General features: G+C 48.7%; 2 long non-coding RNA genes across 2 annotated transcripts in view; one reads left to right on the top strand and one right to left on the bottom strand.

Moving 5' to 3' along the window:
* Positions 1–4,056: 4,056 nt before the first annotated feature.
* Positions 4,057–6,540, top strand: LOC123731480 (uncharacterized). Its single transcript, XR_006762631.1, has 3 exons — positions 4,057–4,805; positions 5,198–5,480; positions 5,967–6,540. It is a non-coding gene; the product is annotated as an uncharacterized lncRNA (long non-coding RNA).
* Positions 6,541–10,957: 4,417 nt separating this feature from the next.
* Positions 10,958–14,837, bottom strand: part of LOC106589991 (protein TBATA) — an 18,684-nt gene continuing 14,804 nt past the window's right edge. The window contains exons 6-9 of the long non-coding RNA XR_006762629.1: positions 13,389–13,470; positions 12,340–12,505; positions 11,675–11,718; positions 10,958–11,262 (exon numbers count right to left, since the gene is read on the bottom strand). This is a non-coding gene — a long non-coding RNA (protein TBATA). The remainder of the gene's footprint in view (positions 11,263–11,674; positions 11,719–12,339; positions 12,506–13,388; positions 13,471–14,837) is intronic.

Here is a 14,837-nt window from a genome sequence, read left to right as displayed (position 1 = left end):
CCGGCCGCCGCCCTCGGGACGCGAGAGAGTGAGCGCCCTCATCTCCTGTTTGACTGGTAAAGCCCTAGAGTGGGCCAACGCCATCTGTGAGGTGGAAGACCCGACTCGGGAAAACTACGAGGATTTCTCCCGCCGCTTTCGGGCAGTGTTTGATCATCCACCAGAAGGAAAAGCGGCGGGAGAGCGCTTGTTCCATTTAAAGCAGGAGACGAGGAGCGCTCGAGAGTTTGCACTGGATTTTAGAACTCTGGCGGCTGGTGCAGGATGGAATGAGCGGGCCCTGATCGATCACTACAGGTGTGGTTTGCGAGAGGACGTTCGTAGGGAGCTAGCCTGCAGGGACACCACCCTCCACCTGGACCAGCTGATGGACTTATCTATCCAGCTGGATAATCGGCTGGCCTCCCGCAGACGTCCGGATCGTGGTCCGTTGGTTCCATCCTCCAGTCCCTTAGACCCAACACCAATGCAGTTGGGCGGGGCTGGTCCTAGGGAGACCGGAGGGGAAACGTTCCATGCACCAGAGGTGACCGCAGAGGACACACTGCTGGTCGGTGCTGGGGAGGTTTTCCAGGTCGTCGAGGTGGTAGGCGGAACACTGGTGGTTCATCTCAGGTGAGTAGGCACACGACTCACCCAGACCCCCCTGTTGCTCACATGTGGTTGTCTATAAGATTTCCGGGGTTTTCCCCGCATTCCCAGCATAAGGCGCTAGTAGATTCAGGCGTAGCTGGGAACTTTATAGATCGGTCTTTGGCCAATAGATTAGGGATTCCTATTGTTCCCGTTGATGTTCCCTTCCCTATACATGCCCTAGATAGTCGTCCTTTGGGGTCTGGGCTGATTAGGGAGGTCACAGTTCCCATTGCTATGGTGACGCAGGAGAGTCATGAAGAGAGTATTAGTCTCTTTCTGATTGACGCTCCTGCGTTTCCCGTTGTATTGGGGCTTCCCTGGTTGGCTTCTCATGATCCTATTATTTAGTGGCAACAGAGGGTTCTCAAGGGATGGTCCTGTCAGTGTTCAGGGAGGTGTTTAGGTGTTTCCTTAGGTGCCACTACGGTGGAAAGCCAAACCAGGTTTCCACCATGCACATTCCCCCCGAATATGCCGATTTGGCAATCGACTTCTGTAAAAGGAAGGCGACTCAATTACCACCCCATCGACCGGGGGACTGTGCGATAAATCTCCTGGAGGGTGCTGCACTTCCCAGGAGTCACGTGTATCCTCTGTCACAGGAGGAGACGGCGGCTATGGAAACATATGTCGCTGAATCTCTGGGACAGGGATACATTCGGCCCTCCATTTCACCTGTCTCCTCGAGCTTCTTTTTTGTGAAGAAGAAGGATGGAGGTTTACGCCCGTGCATTGACTATCGAGGTTTGAACCAGATTACTGTGAAATACAGTTACCCGCTACCTCTGATCGCCAGTATGACAGAGTCATTGCTCGGGGCGCGCTTCTTCACAAAATTGGACCTCAGGAGCGTGTACAATCTGGTGTGTATCAGGGGAGGGGATGAGTGGAAGACGGCATTTAGCACTACATCTGGGCACTATGAGTACCTCGTCATGCCGTATGGGTTAATGAATGCTCCATCCGTCTTCCAATCATTTGTGGATGAGATCTTCAGGGACCTGCACGGGCGGGGTGTAGTGGTGTATATAGATGATATTCTCATATACTCCACCACCCGCGCTGAGCATGTGTCCCTTGTGCGTACGGTGCTTGGTCGACTGTTGGAGCATGACCTTTACGTCAAGGCGGAGAAATGTCTGTTCTTTCAACAGTCCGTCTCCTTCCTTGGGTACCGTGTGTCCGCGTCAGGGGTGGAGATGGAGACTGACCGCATTTCAGCCGTGCGTAATTGGCCGACTCCAACCACGGTAAAGGAGGTGCAGCGGTTTTTAGGGTTTGCCAACTACTACTGGAGGTTTATCCGGGGCTTTGGCCAGGTGGCGGCTCCCATTACCTCCTTACTGAAGGGGGGACCGTTGCGGTGGTCGGCTGAGGCGGACAGAGCTTTTGGTAACCTGAAGGCTCTGTTTACCACGGCTCCAGTGCTGGCGCATCCTGATCCCTCCTTAGCGTTCATAGTTGAGGTGGATGCATCCGAAGCTGGAATAGGGGCTGTGCTATCTCAGCGCTCGGGTAACCCACCAAAACTCCGCCCCTGTGCTTTCTTTTCGAAGAAGCTCAGCCCGGCGGAGCGAAACTATGACGTGGGGGATAGGGAGTTGTTAGCTGTTGTCGGGGCTCTGAAAGCGTGGAGACATTGGCTTGAGGGGGCTAGACACCCTTTCCTCATTTGGACTGACCACCGAAATCTGGAGTATATTCGGGCAGCGAGGAGACTGAACCCTCGCCAGGCTAGGTGGGCTATGTTTTTCACACGCTTTTCTTTCACTCTTTCTTATAAACCAGGTTCCCAGAACGTCAAGGCAGACGCACTGTCCCGGCTGTATGATATAGAGGAGCGGTCCACAGAGCCCACTCCCATAATTCCAGCCTCATGCCTGGTGGCACCGGTGGTATGGGAGGTGGACGCGGACATCGAACAGGCGTCACGTGCAGAACCCACTCCCTCCCAGTGTCCCGTTGGGCGCGTGTACATGCCTTTTGATGTTCGCGATCGTTGGGCCCACACATCACCCTCCTCTGGTCATCCTGGTATAGGTCGGACGGTGCGCTGCCTGACGGGGAAGTACTGGTGGCCCACGTTAGCCAAGGACGTGAGGGTTTATGTCTCCTCCTGTTCGGTATGCGCACAGTGCAAGGCACCTAGACATCTGCCCAGAGGGAAATTACAACCCCTTCCCGTTCCGCAACGACCGTGGTCACACCTATCGGTGGATTTCGTGACGGATCTTCCCCCGTCACGGGGGAACACCACGGTCCTGGTCGTTGTGGATCGGTTTTCTAAGTCCTGCCGTCTCCTTCCTTTGCCCGGTCTCCCTACGGCCCTACAGACTGCGGAGGCCCTATTTACCCATGTATTCCGGCACTACGGGGTGCCTGAGGATATAGTCTCTGATCGGGGTCCCCAATTTACGTCTAGAGTCTGGAGGGTGTTTATGGAACGCCTGGGGGTCTCGGTCAGTCTTACCTCAGGGTTCCACCCCGAGAGTAATGGGCAGGTGGAAAGAGTCAACCAAGAGGTGGGTAGGTTTCTGCGGTCCTATTGCCAGGACCGGCTGGGAGAGTGGGCATCATTTATCCCTTGGGCGGAGATGGCCCAAAATTCCTTACGCCACTCTTCCACTAACCTTACCCCTTTTCAGTGTGTGCTAGGGTATCAGCCGGTCCTCACTCGGAGGAGACATGGAACGCTGCCCATGTACGTCTGCAACGAGCCATCAGGCGGCAAAAGGCGAGTGCCGACAGCCACCGCAGTGAGGCCCCGGTTTATGCCCCGGGGGATCGGGTCTGGCTCTCGACCCGAAACCTGCCCCTTCACCTGCCCTGCCGGAAGCTGGGTCCGCGGTTTGTGGGGCCATTTAAAGTCCTGAGGAGATTGAACGAGGTTTGTTATAGGTTACAACTTCCCCCTGATTATCATATTAACCCCTCGTTCCATGTGTCTCTCCTCAGGCCGGTGGTAACTGGTCCGCTCCAGCAGTCAGAGGTACGGGAGGTTCCTCCGCCCCCTCTGGACATCGAGGGGGCCCCGGAATATACCGTACGAGCCATTATGGACTCCAGACGTCGGGCGAGGGGCCTTCAGTACCTCGTGGAGTGGGAGGGGTATGGCCCGGAGGAGCGAAGCTGGGTACCGGCGGAAGACATCCTGCATCCATCGTTAATCCAGGATTTTCATCGCTTCCGTCCGGATCGCCCTGCTCCCCGTCCTCCGGGTCGTCCCCGAGGCCGGTGTCGGCGTGCTGCTGGAGCCGCGCGTCGGGGGGTACTGTCACGACTCCCGCCGAAGTCGACCCCTCTCCTTGTTCGGGCGGCGTTCGGCGGTCGACGTCACCGGCTTACTAGTTGCCACCGATCGATGTTTCACTGTTCGTTTGGTTTTGTCTTTATTGTGTACACCTGCTTTGAGTTTCCCTAATTATGTTCATTATTTAAACCTCTGCATTTCCTGTTTGTCTTGTCGGTGATTGTTTGTCCGTTTAGTGTAGTTGGAGGTGTTTTCTCCAGACTATGTATTTTTAAGAGAAGATGGATTGAATAATTTTAGTAAACACGTTTTGTTTACCTTCATCCCTGCGCCTGACTCCTCCACTTCTCTAAGAAGATCCATTACAGCGTCATTTCACTGTATAAGTCATCACATGCACAATAGTCTGTTCAATTGTCAAAATTAGTAAAGAACATAATACCATGAATCCCTTGGAACATTTGATACATTTATTACAGCAATTGACAGTCAGGTGAAACTAGACTGACGAAGGAGGAGTTTCACACATCTCAGATGACCAATCAAACAGTATGTTTAGTTACCTGACAGGTGCTGTCCATGACTGTGAATGCTGCCAAACATGTATGTAAAGAGCTTGACCATGCAGGACCAGTACAATTTCTGAACATGGAGGCAACTGGCCAAGTAAATGAACAAGGGCAACTGCCTGCTCGAGGAAGAGGAAGAAGAGGAGGAGTAAGGGTGCGTGGTGGTGGAATAGGGGGAAGAGGCCGAGGAGCACGAAGACACCATGCTGTCCCGGATGAAATTCGGGTCACAATTATAGACCATGTCATCAACCATGGCCTCACAATGGCGGAGGCAGGTCGCCGAGTGCAGCCTAATGTGCCTTGCTCAACAGTCTCCTCCATCATCCAAACCTTTCGCAGGGAAACAGGTATGTAGTCAGTCAATGATGGAATTATATGTTGTATAGGACAGGACACTGTGCATAGAGCAAGAAATATATTTATTTACACATTTACCTATTCATTTAGGTGTGTGTGTGTGTGTGTGTGTGTGTAATAGGCCTACAGTAATATCTTACCTCAATGGGATGTTATGATACTAAAAATGACAAGAAAAACATTGGAGAAAATAAACTATGGAATAGTTTATTGATGATACAGTTTACAGTAGTATTCCAGTCACTGTGCAGTGACGCATTAGAATTGTGGTAAAGTTACTGTAAGTAAAACAGCAATACAATTACATAGGTAACTCATTCTGTAAGGAATACATAAGGTATACATTACGAATGGAGTGTTATCCTTTGACTTCTATATCTAGGATTGGACGACAACCTTGCACGGGTGGCAGAGGAAAACTTCTCAATGAACAACGAGAACAACAGATCTGTAACATGGTGATGGCAAATAATGCCATCACATTGAGACAGATCCGCGCTGCAATCCTACAAGACAATGCCATATTCCAAAATGTCAACTCTATAAGCAACTCCACAATAGACCGGATATTGAAGAAGCATCAGATGACAATGAAGCAAATTTACAGGGTACCATTTGAGAGGAACTCTGATAGAGTGAAAGAGCTGCGGTACCAGTATGTACATGTAAGTCAGTTACTGGTTGTCCGTCATTATAACCTTTTTACAATTAAGCAGTGGTTCCCAAACGTTTTTTTGGCTTCAGTACCCACTTTACCTGATTTGGGTATCCAGGTAATCCAGGTATGGAAGTATTTGATTTATCTGACTTCAACATTTCGCCTAAAAACTGCAGCTTACTGTATGATGCAATTATCATTATAATCCTTATTTTGAAGAATATAACATACAATAAGAAAAGGGGTCAAAGAGCTGCAATTTAGTGCCTCCCATGTAAATCTATCTAATACTGTGGGTTTTTACTGTAACATTTCAGTAAGTCTAGTCATTGATGATTTCCCCCCTCCCCTTTCTGTCAAATACCCCCTGTAGTACCTCTGCATACCTCTGTGGAGAACATAGACTATTCCTATGTAATTGTCTGTAACTGTAGTGTATGACTCTTCTGTATGACTGATTTGATGTTTTATTTTTTTTTACGCTATTGTAGAGAGAATAATGGCATTGGAAGGAAACGAGACCCATCACATCCTCGTGTTCGTTTGATGAAGCTGGCTTCAACCTGGCCAAGGGCCGAAGACGTGGCCGTAATATTATTGGCCACCGGGCCACGGCGGATGTCCCAGGCCAGCGAGGGGGCAATATAACTATGTGTGCTGCCACATCTGAGAATGGTGTGGCCACTCACATCCCCAGTCTTGGCCCATACAATACACAGAAGCTCCTCATCTTCTTGGACAGCCTTCATTTTTGATTTGATCCCTGAAAATGAGAGAGGTCTCGTAGGGCCTCACCTACCACAATATGTCATTGTATGGGACAATGTGAATTTCCACCGTGGCCCGCTCATCAGGGCCTGGTTCAATACTCATCCAAGGATGGTCATGGTGTTCCTACCACCTTACTCTCCTTTCCTCAATCCTATTGAGGAGTATTTCTCCGCTTGGAGGTGGAGAGTGTATGAGCATCGGGCTCAAGATCAGAGGTCCCTGCTCCATGCAATGGACGCTGCGTGTGAGGATATTACAGGAGATCAGTGTAGGGGATGGTTGCGACATGCACGCCGTTTCTTCCCTCGTTGCATCGCAAGGGAGAATATACGCTGTGACGTGGACGAGAATCTGTGGCCAGACAGACAGCAGCGTGTGGATGACCAGGAGGGTGAGGATGGTGGCCAGGAGAGGGAGGGTGAGGACAGCGACCAGTGAAGAACTGTTAGTTGTGAAACTCCAGCTTTATTTACAACACTGTAGGCTGCATATAATTTACATTGTTTTTTTGTTTGTGTGTTTATATTACAGTATATTATGCTGTATACATTTTCTTTTTACTCTGATGTATGGAAGTTACTTTATGTGTGTGAATGATAATGGTTACAATTTCCTTGGCAGTATGAGCGCAATGTGTGATGTCAAACCTTGGAGGCTACTCTTACCCTAAAATACTATTTCTTTTTTTCAGTTTTATACACAATTGTATTCTGTTAGCTGGACAACAAAAACAGTACAGTAACCATTGTCAATGAAGGACTGGGCTAAGACTGAAAGGTGGACATGAGGGATATTTCAATGGTCCTCTGCCATAGTGACAAAACATCTAAACATTTTGACTTGCAGTGCTTACACAATGCCAAAGGGACGAAGCATTTTGGGAGCACTGACTGTTTAAATGAGAAGGAAATTTAGTTTTGGTTAAAGCACCAAGAGTGTTGAGAACGTCCGGTCTGTTTCAAGAAATGAGCCAAAGCAATTGAGAAGGATCTTTGCCATTTTCGTGGCACTGACTCTTTATATGGGAAAGGAATTTTGTTCTGAAGCATGAGTGAACAGCTTTAGGAGAGATATGAGCTTTTGCAAGTGAGCTACAGTGTTGTGCTGAACTGTAAGACTGTTTTGCCAAATGATCTTAGAGTTTTGAGAATGTAATTTCTGTTTCAAGAAATGAGCCAAACCAATGGAGAAAAACTGTAACATCTGCAAGTCTGTGTATGTGACCAATACAGTTTATTTGATTCATCACCGCCATCTAGTGGCCACAATATATAAATCACACAGGGTTTGGTTCGGTACTCCAGGGTGTGGTTCAGTACTCCAGGGTGTGGTTCAGTACTCCAGGGTGTGGTTCAGTACTCCAGGGTGTGGTTCAGTACTCCAGGGTGTGGTTCAGTACTCCAGGGTGTGGTTCAGTACTCCAGGGTGTGGTTCAGTACTCCAGGGTTTGGTTCGGTACTCCAGGGTGTGGTTCAGTACTCCAGGGTGTGGTTCAGTACTCCAGGGTGTGGTTCAGTACTCCAGGGTGTGGTTCAGTACTCCAGGGTTTGGTTCAGTACTCCAGGGTGTGGTTCAGTACTCCAGGGTTTGGTTCAGTACTCCAGGGTTTGGTTCAGTACTCCAGGGTTTAGTTCAGTACTCCAGGGTGTGGTTCAGTACTCCAGGGTGTGGTTCAGTACACCAGGGTGTGGTTCAGTACTCCAGGGTGTGGTTCAGTACTCCAGGGTGTGGTTCAGTACTCCAGGGTTTAGTTCAGTACTCCAGGGTGTGGTTCAGTACTCCAGGGTGTGGTTCAGTACTCCAGGGTGTGGTCCGGTACTCCAGGGTGTGGTCCGGTACTCCAGGGTTTGGTTCAGTACTCCAGGGTGTGGTTCGGTACTCCAGGGTTTGGTTCGGTACTCCAGGGTTTGGTTCAGTACTCCAGGGTGTGGTTCAGTACTCCAGGGTGTGGTTCAGTACTCCAGGGTGTGGTTCAGTACTCCAGGGTGTGGTTCAGTACTCCAGGGTTTGGTTCAGTACTCCAGGGTTTGGTTCAGTACTCCAGGGTGTGGTTCAGTACTCCAGGGTTTGGTTCAGTACTCCAGGGTGTGGTTCAGTACTCCAGGGTTTGGTTCAGTACTCCAGGGTTTGGTTCAGTACTCCAGGGTTTGGTTCAGTACTCCAGGGTGTGGTTCAGTACTCCAGGGTGTGGTTCAGTACTCCAGGGTGTGGTTCAGTACTCCAGGGATTAGTTCAGTACTCCAGGGTGTGGTTCAGTACTCCAGGGTTTGGTTCAGTACTCCAGGGTTTGGTTCAGTACTCCAGGGTGTGGTTCAGTACTCCAGGGTGTGGTTCAGTACTCCAGGGTGTGGTTCAGTACTCCAGGGTGTGGTTCAGTACTCCAGGGTGTGGTTCAGTACTCCAGGGTGTGGCTCAGTACTCCAGGGTTTGGTTCAGTACTCCAGGGTTTGGTTCAGTACTCCAGGGTTTGGTTCAGTACTCCAGGGTGTGGTCCAGTACTCCAGGGTGTGGTTCAGTACTCCAGGGTGTGGTTCAGTACTCCAGGGTGTGGTTCAGTACTCTAGGGTTTGGTTCAGTACTCCAGGGTGTGGTTCAGTACTCCAGGGTGTGGTTCAGTACTCCAGGGTGTGGTTCAGTACTCCAGGGTGTGGTTCAGTACTCCAGGGTGTGGTTCAGTACTCCAGGGTGTGGTTCAGTACTCCAGGGTTTGGTTCAGTACTCCAGGGTGTGGTTCAGTACTCCAGGGTTTGGTTCAGTACTCCAGGGTGTGGTTCAGTACTCCAGGGTGTGGTTCAGTACTCCAGGGTTTAGTTCAGTACTCCAGGGTTTAGATCAGTACTCCAGCACTGCAGGTGGCTGATAAATCACCAATATTAGTTTAAATCTTTTTGCAAACGCAAAAGAATTAGAAAAATGTACTTATTTCAAATGGATATATCCTCAATGGTGCTGCCCGTGCTGTCACAGACGACATAATGGCACAGATACAAAAAGGAGTCCTCTATCGGCAGGAACCTAGCGGTTAGAGAGGCGAGCCAGCAACCGGAGGGTTGCCAGGTCAAATCCCAGGTCCGATGGGAAAAATCTGTTGGGAAATGAGCTGGCAACCAGAGGGTTGCTGGTATCGAATCGTAGATGCCATTGCCTGCCATCGTACCCTTGAGCAAGGCACTTAACCCCCACAACAACAGCTCTCTGGGCTCTTGGTGAGGCAGCCCCACACAGCTCTCCAACCCCCACAACAACAGCTCTCTGGGCTCTTAGTGAGGCAGCCCCACACAGCTCTCCAACCCCCACAACAACAGCTCTCTGGGCTCTTAGTGAGGCAGCCCCACACAGCTCTCCAACCCCCACAACAACAGCTCTCTGGGCTCTTAGTGAGGCAGCCCCACACAGCTCTCCAAACCCCCACAACAACAGCTCTCTGGGCTCTTAGTGAGGCAGCCCCACACAGCTCTCCAACCCCACAACAACAGCTCTCTGGGCTCTTAGTGAGGCAGCCCCACACAGCTCTCCAACCCCCACAACAACAGCTCTCTGGGCTCTTAGTGAGGCAGCCCCACACAGCTCTCCAACCCCCACAACAACAGCTCTCTGGGCTCTTAGTGAGGCAGCCCCACACAGCTCTCCCAAACCCCCACAACAACAGCTCTCTGGGCTCTTAGTGAGGCAGCCCCACACAGCTCTCCAACCCCCACAACAACAGATCTCTGGGCTCTTAGTGAGGCAGCCCCACACAGCTCTCCAACCCCCACAACAACAGCTCTCTGGGCTCTTAGTGAGGCAGCCCCACACAGCTCTCCAACCCCCACAACAACAGCTCTCTGGGCTCTTAGTGAGGCAGCCCCACACAGCTCTCCAACCCCCACAACAACAGCTCTCTGGGCTCTTAGTGAGGCAGCCCCACACAGCTCTCCAACCCCCACAACAACAGCTCTCCAAAAACATGTACAGTATGTGTGTCTTTCGGAGAGGTTGGGTTAAAAGCGGAAGTCAAATTTCTGTTGGACCTTGTGTGCAATTGACCAAGAAATCTAGGGGACGAGAATAGCTACAATGACACGTATTGGACACCTGGATAGTTCAATAATGCCTTTTTGTTTATTGCTATCTAAATTAGAGATATAATTAAAAGATAATTGTGAGTCATTATCCAGATAGCTGTTAACCTAGCCTGGCATTGCATGTCTCACAGTCTCAGGCATCTAAACACACTGTGGTCATACATCGCCTTGCAGAACATATGCCGAGCTAATAAAATCGAACAAAAGTGGGACAATAGTCTGATTTAATTGGCTCAGAATTGTTTGAGAAGTGAACCATGACAACAGTGTTACATCATACAGAATAACTAGTCAGAGAATGTTTTTGAATACATAAACACGCTTCCTGTAACGGGCGTCGTAAGGATTGGACCAAGGTGCAGCGTGAACTCATCTTCTTTATTCATTTTTAAAAGAAGGAAAAACAAACAAATCACGTATACAAAAAAAACTATGAACGACACTAAACAGGAGACAACTACCCACAAACCCCCACAGCACAAAACCCCTATACATAGGACCTTCAATCAGAGGCAACGAGGAACAGCTGCCTCCAATTGAAGGTCAATCAAAAACCCTAAACATAGGACCTTCAATCAGAGGCAACGAGGAACAGCTGCCTCCAATTGAAGGTCAATCAAAAACCCTAAACATAGAAATAGAACGACTAGACTGAACATAGAAATACACTAACATAGAACATAGACCAAACACCCAGGAACACTCTAAACAAACACTCCCCTGCCACGCCCTGACCAAACTAAAATAACAAATAACCCCTTATACTGGTCAGGACGTGACACTTCCTACTAACTACATTAAATGATTAAAACAGAAGCCTTTTACACTATAAGGGAGTCTAATTATTCTGATCACACTGGTCGTTCTGATCATCCTGGGCAATATGTTGTTTAGTTTCGGGCGGTTTCGGGCTTTCTGGGTGGACCTCAAGGACCTCTGCTTCTCCAATCATCTCTGGAAGAAATAACAGAAGCTTTGAGAGGAAAGGACAAGAGCTGGTCAAATATGTTACCTAACCGTGATCAACCTTGTTGGTTGGGAAACAGTCCACATGTCATTCCATTCTATGAAATACAAACAGAACTTTGATGTACGATAGAAACTGTCAGGTACGTTGATGTTTGATAGCCACTGTCAGGTAAGGTGCTACCTGCTTGTGTGTGTGCGTGCGTGTGTGTGTGTGTGTGTGTGTGTGTGTGTGTGTGTGCGTGTGTGTGTGTGTGTGTGTGCGTGTGTGTGTGTGTGTGTGTATAGACTTGTTCAGTAAGCATGCCTAGTGGTGACTCAGTCCAATAAATAGCCCCCATAGTAGTCCTGTACCTTCTCATCCACTAGAATTCAACTTCAAGACAAACGTTAGCATTACCTGGTGTGTCCTCCTTGCTGATTGGCAGATGCATTTGGGATGAACTGTGAAAGCAAACAAAGCATTTTTTTTCAGGTTCCGTAAACCCTGGTAAACCCTGGTACACCCTGGTACACCCTGGTACACCCTGGTACACCCTGGTACACCCTGGTACACCCTGGTAAACCCTGGTACACCCTGGTAAACCCTGGTACACCCTGGTAAAACCTGGTACACCCTGGTAAACCATGGTAAACCCTGGTAAACCATGGTAAACCCTGGTACACCCTGGTAAACCCTGGTACACCCTGGTAAACCCTGGTGCACCCTGGTACACCCTGGTACACCCTGGTAAACCCTGGTACACCCTGGTACACCCTGGTAAACCTGGTACACCCTGGTAAACCTGGTAAACCCTGGTACACCCTGGTAAACCCTGGTACACCCTGGTACACCCTGGTAAACCCTGGTAAACCTGGTAAACCCTGGTAAACGTGTGGCTCAGTTGGTAGAGCATGGTGTTTGCAACACCAGGGTTGTGGGTTCGATTCCCACGGGGGACCAGTACGGAGAGAAAAAAATGTATGAAATGTATGCATTCACTACTGTAAGTCGCTCTGGATAAGAGCATCTGCTAAATGACTAAAATGTAAACACTTTTTTGTTGGTTTGTGAACCACACCGACCTGGTATGAAGTCTTAGTTTTGTATGTCCACAGCTAGTAAGTACCCGGCCTGACAGAGAGGTGCGTGGATGGCTTCTGGGTACCTCGCACAAAGTCAACCTCTGCTGCCTTGGGAAGACACTGTCCTTCATGGCCTGTTGAATCAATCCCATCACCAGGTTCTTCTCTAGGGAGTCAACTGGGAGTTAGATTCACTGAATCAACCCCATCACCTGGTCTCTTTCTGTCTTTCTCTCTTTCTGTCTCGCTCTCTCTTGCTCTCTCTCTCTCGCGCTCTGTCTCGCTCTCTCTCGCGCTCTCGCTCTCTCTCGCGCTCTCTCTCTCGCTCTCTCTCTGTGTTTCGCTCTCGCTCTCTTTAGCTCTCTTTCGCTCTCGCTCGCTTTTTTTCGCTCTCTTTCGCTCTCTCTCTCTCTCTCTCGCTCTCTTTCGCTCTCTCTCGCTCTCTCTCGCGCGCTCTTTCTCGCTCTCTCTCTCGCTCTCGCTCTCTCTCTCGCTCTCGCTCACTCTCTCGCGCTCTCTCGCTCACTCTCTCGTTCTCTCTCGCTCACTCTCTCGTTCTCTCTCGCGCTCTCTCTCTCTCTCTCTCTTTCGCTCGCTCTCTCACTCGCTCTCTCGCTCTCTCACTCGCTCTCTCGCTCTCTCTCTTTTGCTCTCTCTCATTCTCTCTCGCGCTCTCTCTCGCGCTCTCTCTCGCTCTCTCTCGCTCTCTCTCTCGCTCTCTTTCGCTCTCTCTCGCTCTCTCTCTCTCTCTCTCTTTCGCTCTCTCTTTCGTTCTCTCTCTTTCGCTCTCTCTCTCTTTCGCTCTCACTCACTCGCTCTCTCGCTCTCTCTCTTTCGCTCGCTCTCTCACTCGCTCTCTCGCTCTCTTGCTCGATCTCTCTCGATCTCTGTCTCTGTCTTTTTCCTGGTTAGCAGTAGTACAGTATAAAGTATTGTTTGCTCTTTGGGGTTTCAGGCTGGGTTCTAACTAAGCTCTGATATCTGCTGATGTAAAAAGGGATTTATAAATACATTTGATTGATAAATATGATTGAATAGGATGTTTTTACCCCTCTGGCCCGCGAGCAGCAGCCACTGCTGGACCAATGATAAGGAGTCAGTCTGAAGGATTTGACACAGCAGCTCCAGCACCTGTCAAGAGGAGAGAGGAGAGGAGGAAAGGAAAGGAGAGGAGGAGAGAAGAGGAGGAAGGAGAGGAGAGGAGGAGAGAAGAGGAGAGAAGAGTAGGAAGGAGAGGAGGAGAGAAGAGGAGGAGAGAAGAGGAGGAAAGGAGAGAAGGAGAGGATGAAAGGAGAGGAGGAGAGAAGAGGAGGAGGAAAGGAGAGAGGAGGTGAGGAGAGGAGAGAGGAGAGGGCCATGACAGAGTGACACAAAACTGAATAGATTTGTTTGACATCTCAAGATATTGAATAATTCTTGTGTGTTAAACACATCTTCAGCCCTGTTAAAACCTGGTTTTAACATGCGTCCTCTGTCCTGATCTTGTTCACTTTCTGATTGTGCCCACATTTACAGACAGGTGTAGACGATTAAACGACACATTGTGATCTGATTGTGATCTGATCTTCCTGACCACCTCCGGAGGTAGTCAGGCACGTAATGTGTCTGGATATCTTACAAGTGTAAATGGACCTGGACAGTGAAACCATTTTAAATCATCAGTATCCTGCCTTTTTATAATCATTGACAGGTGACACCATTGACTTACGGCATCAACTTGAGTCTTAAAATAAACTACTATTTTGAAAGCATGGCGCTCCATTAATCTGCATACAGGGAGGTACCAAGAAATCTGGTCACAATGTGGGCACAGTGGACGGATATGAGACACATTTTAACACCATGTGTAAACATATTTTAGATAATGTGGGCACAAACAGAATGCAGACAAAGGACACATGTTAGTGGCAGGTATAAATGAGACTAGAAAGATTGTTTCTCGCTCTGTGAATGGAGATGTGATTGCCTCAGGAGCTTAGCTCTGTTGAAGTCTGTTAGCCTGAAATCAACTCACACATTCTCTGTGTATTTCTGTGTATTTCTGTGTATTTCTGTGTATTTCTGTGTATTTCTGTAGCTTTGATTCTTTTTTTCCATGTCCGATGATATCAAATCAGGTAATCTAACACAGACAGTCTATTCTGATTAATATAAACAGGTAATCTAACACAGACAGTCTATTCTGATGAATATAAACAGGTAATCTAACACAGACAGTCTATTCTGATTAATATAAACAGGTAATCTAACACAGACAGTCTATTCTGAATAATATAAACAGGTAATCTAACACAGACAGTCTATTCTGATGAATGTAAACAGGTAATCTAACACAGACAGTCTATTCTGATGAATGTAAACAGGTAATCTAACACAGACAGTCTATTCTGATTAATATAAACAGGTAATCTAACACAGACAGTCTATTCTGATGAATGTAAACAGGTAATCTAACACAGACAGTCTATTCTGATTAATATAAACAGGTAATCTAACAC

The sequence above is a fragment of the Salmo salar genome, chromosome ssa28, assembly GCF_905237065.1.
Source record: "Salmo salar chromosome ssa28, Ssal_v3.1, whole genome shotgun sequence".
Lineage (NCBI taxonomy): Eukaryota > Metazoa > Chordata > Actinopteri > Salmoniformes > Salmonidae > Salmo > Salmo salar.
Note: the sequence above shows the minus strand (reverse complement) of the source record. Positions and strands in the feature narration are given on the sequence as shown.